This window comes from Passer domesticus, chromosome Z (assembly GCF_036417665.1).
Source record: "Passer domesticus isolate bPasDom1 chromosome Z, bPasDom1.hap1, whole genome shotgun sequence".
In the NCBI taxonomy this organism is placed as follows: Eukaryota; Metazoa; Chordata; class Aves; order Passeriformes; family Passeridae; genus Passer; species Passer domesticus.
The window spans coordinates 61,560,032-61,570,159 of NC_087512.1; the positions used below are offsets into that span (position 1 = coordinate 61,560,032).

Below are 10,128 nucleotides of genomic sequence, written 5' to 3' on the forward strand. Positions count from 1 at the left end.
ATCTGCCTGTATAAACTGTAGAAAAACAAAAGCCCTATTGTAAAAGCCCTATGTTATTTTTAGAGGTAGTTTTTATTATTGGCCCTCACTTCCTTTCCCACCAAGAGATTTCTTTCTCTTCAAAACAAGGCCACTATGGCTAATGCATGCGATCTGATTAATAAGAGCTCCAGGCAAGATATCCTACAATTCTGAATTCTGATTCTTCAGAGCACGTGTGGGTTTTTTGCTGAAATTTGATCTGTAAAGTCTTCAGCACTGACCTCCTCCTGCAGTTCCCCAATACAGTCTCCCAGTGAAGGGAGATCATTGGGAAGATCACTAGTTTCCTGGCAATAATGTGGGCCCATTCAACACTTGAGAAATGGGAGCTGTCTTTACTGAAAGAAGGCGTGATATTGAAACATGAAGTATTAGCCCTTGCTTTGTCTGCTTTTCTTGCACTAGCAGGGTGTTATCAGGGGAATGGCTATTGTCAGGATTTTCATCCACTTCCAGTGTCTTCTCCTGAGTGCTATTACAATGTTTCTCATTCATAATTTTACATATATTTCCCTAAGCAACACACTTCTCCTTTCAGAAGACATCAGACACTCATGTTTTGGCTAGTATGGGAAGAAGCAATTCAAATAAAGTCACCAGGTCTAATAAAAAAAGAAGACAGAAACTGCCTAAATCTAGTAAAACATGATAGAGCAGAAAACCTTTGGTGTCTCTCTGTTCAGAAAAATTCATCATTGTTCCAGCATATGTCTATTGTATGCAAAAATTTTAAAAATTAAGAACAATTTTCTAGTTCTGTGGACAGCATTATTTTACAAGGTTCCCATTAATATTTTTTTAGCTGCAACCACTCTTCCCATACAAGTTTTGTATACTTAGTTCATTCTTGTATCAAAAAAAAAAAAAATCAAAGTGGTAAAGTAGTTTAATGGTGCACATATAATATGTGCAACTTCCATCACAGTACTGGATTTGATACCACACAGACTGCAAGTGAACAAGGTCAATTCACTTTGTAAGGCTTTCTGGAAAAATCTTATGCTGTTATTCCATTTACATCAGCAGATTCAAATAAATTTAAAGCTAAAATAATGACCAAAAACCTGAACAACCAAGCTAAACCAAACCAAACCAAACCAAACCAAACCAAACCAAACCAAACCAAACCAAACCAAACCAAACCAAACCAAACCAAACCAAACCAAACCCTGACAGCTTCTTTCAGAAACAAACAAACAAACAAAAAGTCTGGTTGTTCTTTAACTAATAATTTTACTCCATTATATTTCCAGTGTTTCCTTCCTACTTACTTTAAAGTCTTTCCTATGGCTTTTATCAAGCATCAACTACTTCAAATACAATCTCTCTGACCAGTATCTAGAAACCTTTTCCTACCATTCACTAGACTTTGAGACAGACTTCTACTGAAAGCAAAACTTAGAGGTCTCCCGGATGGTACTTGAGGGACCTATTTTCATTCATGTAGAATAATTAGTTGATATGCAAACTCAAAGGTTTAAAAGGGCAAAACCAATAAGAAAGCCATAGGATTACTTCATTAGCCATGCCCCTCAGCAGGACTGCTGCCTTTATTCCTGTAAATACTACACAGGAGAGAGTATAACACTGAATTTACTCAGTGTCTTTCAATTGTTTCTCTCCTAAAAAAGTATACATTGAACAAACAAGTATCTTTAGGAAGCTCTATTCTACTGTGTCTTCTAAATTAAAATTTGTTCTCAGTAATGCTAAGTAAGACATTTTTGAGAAACTGTGGAAAATCAATAATAGCATTTGAAGCAATAAAATTTTATTGCAAAGGTATTTCACTCTTCTATTATTGTTGTGAATGACAACTTTTTTCACACCCACTTAATGAATTATAGTTTATCTTCCATGTGTATCTATGTTTTGTTAAATATATTGGTTAATTCTGTGTGGGGGAAGGAAATGTCTCCACATGACAGGGAATTGTACCATAAAGTTATGCTGTTCCTGGATCATTGCTGTCCATCACCAGCAAGGAGCCCTGCTATGGGCTGATTTTACTTGGGAAAACCCAGAGGGAGTAGAACCCCCTGTTCTCTGGTTAGAATTATATTGGGGAAAAACCAATATATTTTACAAACTTGAGCAGTGGAAGTGTTGACACCCTGAATTAAAGCTATGTGATGAAACAGCAGAACTGCTACAGGTATGTGAAATAGCTGTGATGCAAGTCCCAGCTGCTGGCTAGTCCAATGGCTCAGAGACCGAGGATGGATTAATGTCATGCATTTATGTGAACACACAGCTATACTCCCTGGTCTTTAGCTCATTAGAACCAGTATTTTTGTTATGAAACTTCTACTTCTTTTCTTGACCAAGGTCTTGATAGAGTTTCTTGCTAATACATGGAAACTGTAATAAACGAAACTTCTCTACCATTTACATATCAAACGTGAGTGCTCTTGGGGTATTTTGCTTTGTTTTAAGGTCAAACATTCAGAAAAAATATTGTGATAGGTTAGTTTTCTGTAAAGTGGATGAGAAGATGATGATCAATGAGCTCTTGTGGATTCATGGACATTAAAATCCCACTTGTGGGTCTTCATAGGAAAGAGCAGATGCTTGCAAAGGAATCTGAAAGTGCTTAAGAAAGAGGTCTGCCCTGTCTGGAGTGAGCGTCTGCAGTAAGGTATAAATAGTGTTGCAGGAAACAGGATTTGACCTGGGACTAAATTATTTAGTACCTAGGGTGGTTGTTATGACAAAAAACTGTCAATAAGTGAAACTGTTTATATTACTGACCAAGACAACATCCATGGCTTACAGTTCTGAGTTCCTTCTAAATCAAAGAAAATTACTTTATTAAAAGGCAGTGGACTGTGGGCATTTTTAATAGGATTACAGAAGTTAATTTGAATGCCTACATATATTCATTCTAAAAATGAAAAACATCTACTAGGCCATTTACAATGGCCATTACAGCCTCAGCATTAAGCCTTGCCATGAGGACTGTCTGCCTGGCTTCGGCAACAAACAGAGAAAAGGAGGAGAGCAACAATCTAGTTCTCCTTTAGAAGTGTTCTGCTGTGGGAAAATCCAGACAGCACTGACTCAGCCTGAGCCTCTGCCGTGAGTGGGAACTTCCCCTGTGCTTGTTAACGGCATCAATGTACCTTAATGTGATTTCCTATACCTGACAAATACAAGAAAACCAAGTAACATTCAGTTGTTTTTGGAATAACAAGTTTAAGTATCTAGTATTACCTCTGGATGACTTGCAGGTCTAGAACATGAAATATGTAGTTGATATGGAAAAGCCATAACTTTTGAATGCCTGGTTATGACTTCTTAAAGTTATTATGGACTAAATAATTTCTCTGTGCACTGAACCTGACTGTAATAATCAAAATTGGCTGTGAATTATGATTATTTTTGGCAACAATCACCATTTCCCACTGTAGTGTGAAATGAATAGCACACATTTTAGCTATGGCATTTATTGAACAGAAGAGAACTGATTATACTCCATAAACTTGAAGATAATCTCTGCTATTACTTAATCAGCATCTGTACCAATGCATAAGTTAGAATACTATTTACAATCACTTCACTAGTTAAAGGCTGAACAGTCCTTACTATACCACCTGTAATTTAAGTAATAACCTCAGACTTGGAGACATAAGCCGGTAAAAATCAGGTTTGACCTGCAACATGGCAGACTATATTTTAAATTTTTTTTTTTGTGACTACTATTTGTGTAGGACACATTGAATCTATCCTAAAACAAGTTTTCATACAACATTAATCTACACAGAATTCTGAATTCTGTTTTACTGATTTCTTTCTTTTATTCTTTCCTCTCACCCTCATTTCCTAAACTGGGCCTTTTCTTGGCTGTGATAAATATTAGTATAAATTCGTGCTCATTGAGATATATATAAAATAAATCATACTTGTAGAATATCTGTTATAGAAAGCACAAAGTTTTAGAAACCTTACACAGGGGTTGGGAAAGAGATTACCTCACTGGATTGTAAAAACACAGGTGGTCACTGGATAGAGGTCCCAGTTAGCAAGTGATGGATCTAGCTCCTGTAGAAACTCTGGGCATGTCTCAGACCACCCAAACCATGATTGGCCAATAACGACCCCAGATAACCGAGGACAGCCCTGAACTCACATTTGAATGACTAGTTCCTGTAACTTGGAATTTACATGTATCTGTTCCTGGACTCTATACTGTTTTTCCAACGGCAGCTTTGTCCGACCAAGAGACAGGATTCTTCCAAGACCCCACAGAGGACAGAGAACTGCATGAATCTTTTCCCAGACACTGTTCTGTCTACTCAGAGACAGGATTCTTCCAACACCGGACAGGAAATAGAAAACTACATGAATAGTCCGGAAAAAGACTAGAACAAAAGAAACTTCGCTCCGGGCAAGAAAAGCAGTATATAGCCAAGGCTCACTGAACAGACTTCGTGAACTCCATAGATCTGATGCGAGAGGGGGTCAGATCTGTGTTCATCCAGTGTCGAGTCCCAGGCTCAGCACTGTCCCTTTGATTGTGGCTGGCAGAGATTGTATTTCGATTTGTGAAATAAAATGTCATCTTTTAATTTTAATTAGGCTTTCTCAAATTATTGATTCGGCCTTATCTGGTTGCTATCTATAACATTGGCTACAGTGTAGTAGTTCCTGTGTTCAAACAGAAAATCACCTAACATGTTCAGAAGGGAACCTCTTCTTTATTTGTTTATTTTGAGAAAGCTTTTCACAAAGCTCCTGATTTCACATTGTGAGCTGCGGACACGAACCTTGTTGAGTACAAATGCTTGTCTGTTTACAATAGGAAGTTCAGTAGCAAACTAATGCAAGACAAAATAACTTATCTGGTCTTCGCCCAAGAATGGTTTTTTCAGGATCTACTCACCATAGATTGGGACGCTGGTGACTCTTCAGTTTCAAACAGAGCAAGAACAGCCTCTGGGTTGAACCAGAGGCAAAAGAAACAGTCTAGGAGGAAGAGTGCAGAAGTAAATGTAAATGTTTCCATGGTGTTTGCAATACATTCCTTTTTCTTGATTTACCTAATCTAAGGATTTATTTCATTTTTTTTCCCTACTGGAACTGAAAAACCTTTCATTCCCTTTTGGGTATATTTTTAGAAACCAGAGGAGGCACCATCTTCTGCAAATATAAGGTCTGTGATAAACATGTCCATATTGTACACTTACTATTGCTCTGGTCTGTATCGCTCATGAATAATTTGATTTTTCTCTTATTTTCAATGAAAAATAGAGAAACACTACATTGGTGAGTTTAGAGATCTCCCTGTGTAAAGAAAATTTTCCTGGATCTACAGATATTCAGAATTTCTCTTGCCTCACCAAAGCAGAAGTTTGTGAATGAAAGATTCTATTTGTAATTCCTCTGACATTAGTTTTGGAACATATTTTCCAGAAGGCTTTTTGATTAACTGGTAAAAACTTCACACTCCTAAGTCTGCTCCTTAGGGGACAGTTTTTCTTAAACAAAAGGAAAAGATGAAGTTTATTAGCATGACAGAAGTTTTATTGAAAATATACTGGAAGTGCTGGGAATTAAGCACCAGTAAGCAGTGAGGAAATAATTGGCTAAATGTAGCTCCAAAGAGCCAGTTAGTCAAATAACATACAAGTGATAATATACAGGAAAACAGTATATATAATAAAATACAAGATTGCCTTATTTCCAGGACTTTACATACTGTATAATATACAGAAAAATGTGTCTATATCTTCTGCATGTAGTTTTCCTTTAAAGTTATACTCCTTCAAGTGTGTTTTACTTGCAAGTTTTATGGTTTGCAGCGAGAGAACAAAATACTATTGCTTTTTTTCACTCTTTGCATCTTACCAATGTCTCACGAGATTTTTGGCTCCAGTTTCTGATTCCTTGCCTATGCCTGGCAGCCAGTGATTCATACTAATACATTAGGTCAACCTAAGATCATGTGCTCCCTAAGAATATTAGGTAGAGACTTTGCTGTCCTCCCAAAGCCACAGAGATCAGACCTGTCCTTCTCATGAGACATGAGTTGTCCCCTGATTCCCAAAAGATGGGTCTAGCAGGACTCACTTGGTGACTTTTTTCTCTGAAAGCAAAGAAACAATGTGATTTTGGGAGTTATGTTGCCTTCTAAATATATCTGCAGGGAAGATTTTTTTTCCAAAATAAATAACTAAGCAAGAAAAGACAAAGAAACCGAGAAAACCTCTGCCCAAACTGTATATCTGTTAAACAGTGAACAAGTGTGAGCCCTTCATAATATAACTTGGAAAAATGCATATTTGGACTGCTATATAGTCTCAGTGCACCATGGGGTTGGTTTTCATCTTAATCCAATATTAATGGTGACTCTGCACTCCTAAGAGTGGCTGTAATTTCATACTCCTTCTCATTTTGGGAAATGTCATTGAATTTGTCTTGTATCTGCACAGTGTTTCTCTCCAATTTTAAACTAAGAGTTTAAAGGGTTGGGTTTATTCATTTAACCTCTCATGATTCTATTAATATCAGATAACTTCTATTTTAAAACATGCTAGGATAGTTATAACTGAACTCCAGATGATTATTTTCAAAATAAATGAAGGACCACTAATGTAATCTTCTTTATCGAGAAAATGAAATATCCCATTGAGTTCTTTCTTACTTCAATTAATTTCCATCTTTCTGGTTGATCAATGATACTGTGAGAAACTTAATATAGCAGAGTCTTTTATCCTTGTCTAGGTCAAGAAAACATACTAAACTTAGTCATAATATTTGGGTGTTTCAGCTATTGAGAAAATGATTGATGGCTGGACAGGATTTTTCTACCAGTTTAAATTAAGATGAATTAGGCTAAACATCAGCTCAGGTGGTTAACTTTCTAAAAGTCATTTGTGCAATAAACCCTGCAGCACTTCAACAGCTGACAAAGGGAAAAGTAGATTATATAGGTTACAGAAAAGGTATCCAGGAACAAGAGTGTCACACAACATAGTAATGATAGCATTGTGTAGCACTGCATATTCAGTACCTATCTTTCAGGAAAATGGTGGCTTTGGAAACCCTGTTCCATATATTCCTCCAGTTCTGGAAGTAAAATGTCAGGTACTTGAGGACTGACAGGGAAGAAGTAGTCTGGGAGGGCACAGGCATTTCCCCTCTATTACAGACCAGGAGTGAATCTTACAAGAGATTATTGTTCTCTCTTGGGTGTGCATGGCGATCTCTGGTCTGGACTCTGAGAAGACTCTGAGAAGCATAATCCCATTTGTTGTTAGGACTGCCACTGCTAAAACTGTGCCCTAATAATTATTCTGGGGAGACCCAAACTTCAAATGTTTTGTGCCTAAATGCAAAAGTGTGATATTTTAAATTAAATGGCAGATTAATTAAACTATTGGTTGTACCTTTTTTCCTCCTTTGTTCGCCTCTGATTTTCTAGCCAGATGTCATCTCTACTATTTCTTCACAATCTCCACTGATTTTGGTAAGGGGGAAAAAAAAAATCTCTTTTTTATCAAACTGACAGAAGGAAGAGTGTTGTCTCTCCTCCTGCTCTTCATTATTTTATTTTGTGACTTCCTTTTTCTCCTTTTTTTGTTTCCTCCTTTTGCCTTCCTTTAATTTTACAGATATAGGAAATAATTCCATTCCACATACCCAAGGGGAAGATTAAGGATGGATATAGTAAATAATAGACTGCTAAATAAGTCAGGTTCAATCTGTCTTTTGCATAAATCTGCCGTGTTTTATTCTGTCCATGTTTTTTGTATTAATCTACTGATGATGAAAAATCCCAGTGGTGTAATGCAAGGTGTCCACAGGTATTATGAATATCCCTTCACAGATCTCCGTTGAGGGATACAATATGCGGTCAGCTCAAAGTCAGTCCTGATTTATTGATGCAAACAAACACATTTGCACAGAAAATAACACTCTGTCTCTCAGCTGAAGAAAGATAAAGATTTTAATGGTAGAAATTATGTTTAAAGCAAAACAATAACTTTTTTTTGCAGGGAGAACTGTTTGTCATGTCCAAGAAATATATCTTATTTCAGTGAATATTAAAGGGAAAATGAGGGCAAGGAGGTGCACAGAAAGTGCACTTAAAATTTCTTACACTAAATATTTCATGGTAGTGAAGCCTGTGGGTATGCCTGCCCAAATTGTGGAGAAAATGAACAAGGAGGAGTAAGTTCAAACCAAATATTCTGTGCATTAAAGAGGAAAGGAAAATTCTTCATTTTTAATTATCTGTATGTATATCAGTGCAGTTCTCTTTTTCTGTTTTTCTGTTTTTCTCTAATCAAAAGCACCTTATCCGTAACTGAGATCCCTAAGAGGAAAAAAATACTAATTTTTCTCATCTGCTTGTAAGGGGAAAATATTCAATACTGCTGGGGAGATGCAGCCTGGAAAACCCTGACTTTGGAGAAAGAAACAGCTTCTTCACAAAACACAGTTACGAAAACTGATGTCTCTGATAAACTAAGATGAAACATTAGGCCGAAGGTTAAATTAGAATCAAAGTTCATGGACAGCAACAAACAGCACTGAAGTCTGAGGAAAGAAGTTATTAGCTGGGAATAATGTCTGTACGTCCAAACTGATATGTACTTTCATCAATCTAAAATGCAATGATGTATTTATGCATTGTGTGGTCCGTTGTTTTGATTGTCTTGATCCTCTTCTCATCTGCATCAGATCCTTGTGGATATAATCCCACTGTTAAAAGAAAAAGCGGAGCTGGGCTCTGGAGTAAACCTGCTTTGGTTTGCTCTGCTGGAAGTGTGGAATTAAATATTGACTTCTATGGATTTATTCTGTGTTTTCCTAAAAACATAATCTATTTCAGTGTTGTTTGCACTACTAAAGTGTGCTCTAGGTCCTCAGGTTAGCACTGGTGGGAAACTCCTCCCCCCCATAACACAGATTTAGCATGAGGTAGTCATAACAGAATAAATATTTGCATGTAAGCAATATGTAAGCAATAATATCCAGATCTTCATGTGGTATAATTGAAGAAAATGGCCTGTCAGGTAAAAATGTTTTGATGGCAAATGCAGATAAATGTAGGTACTCATCTTACTTAAATCTGTCTTTGGATATTTAATAAGTACCATAATGACAAAGCTTGCATAATAGTTGTTTCCAACTACAATCATGGGAACATGATGTGAAAAATTTAGATTTTTGAGATTTTAAAATTTTTTATGCTCCAAGATGACTTGGTCTTTCTTTTCCAAATATTCCTTTTTTCCCAGGCATTTGGTACTTAATTCATATAACAACAACAACAATTTTCAAAGTAGAAATTAAGACAAAAGTCCCATCAGTTAAAGAGAAAGGAAGCTTACATTGCTGCAGAATTGTGAAAATGTCCCCTTTGCAGTGACAGGGTATTTAAATGTTTCCTGTCTTGCTTATGTTGATAGTGTTTCAAAATGATCTTATAACAGTCCTGTTAGTTGTCTTCAGGTGTGTTTCTACAAGTTAAAAAAAATCTGTTACCTAGCCTGGCTCCTTGCTTCATACAGCAGTATTCTAAATCAATTTCTCTTGACCTCCAGCGTTGAAGAAACATGTTCTATTTTTGAACTTTGGTGCATGCTGAATTTTAATGAAAATAAAAATACTTTTTCTTTCCCTTCTATAGTAAAGCAATTATTAATAGGTAACTATTATTTTTTTCTCTCTTCATACTGTTCATCTGTAAATACATACATAGTCCACAATTCAAGATCACAATTACTGAGATTGTAAGTTGTTTTTTGTTTTTTTTCCAGTGCTTGGGGAGGCTTTTCTTGCAGGGCAGAGGAGAAGCTGGAGATGGAAAGAATCAAGCAGCAGAGCGTTTTAATCCAGGACTGGACTGGGAGAACTGAAACTAGGCACAGAGGTGTGATAGTATCTGCCTCCATCAGGCAGTAGGTACAGACAGTTCAATCACAATAAAAGTGACATTTACAATAACAGACTTCAATAATTGGGAGAAAATGGCTGGCACCTACTGAGCTGACCCAGACAAAATGGCATAAGCTTTTGAAGTTATGATTAAAACTCAGGATCTTGACTGGAAGGATTTAGGCACTGTGTTGGAAATGT

General features: G+C 36.6%; 1 long non-coding RNA gene across 2 annotated transcripts in view; it reads left to right on the forward strand.

Annotated features, from left to right (window-relative positions):
• Positions 1-9,888, forward strand: part of LOC135289542 (uncharacterized) — a 28,041-nt gene extending 18,153 nt beyond the window's left edge. Inside the window, exon 3 of one of the 2 annotated variants that reach the window (XR_010352291.1) lies at positions 9,810-9,888. This is a non-coding gene — a long non-coding RNA (uncharacterized LOC135289542). Of the gene's footprint in view, positions 1-4,248; positions 4,319-9,809 lie in introns of those variants that run through there. The other variant, XR_010352290.1, reaches the window with a different exon arrangement.
• Positions 9,889-10,128: the final 240 nt, after the last annotated feature.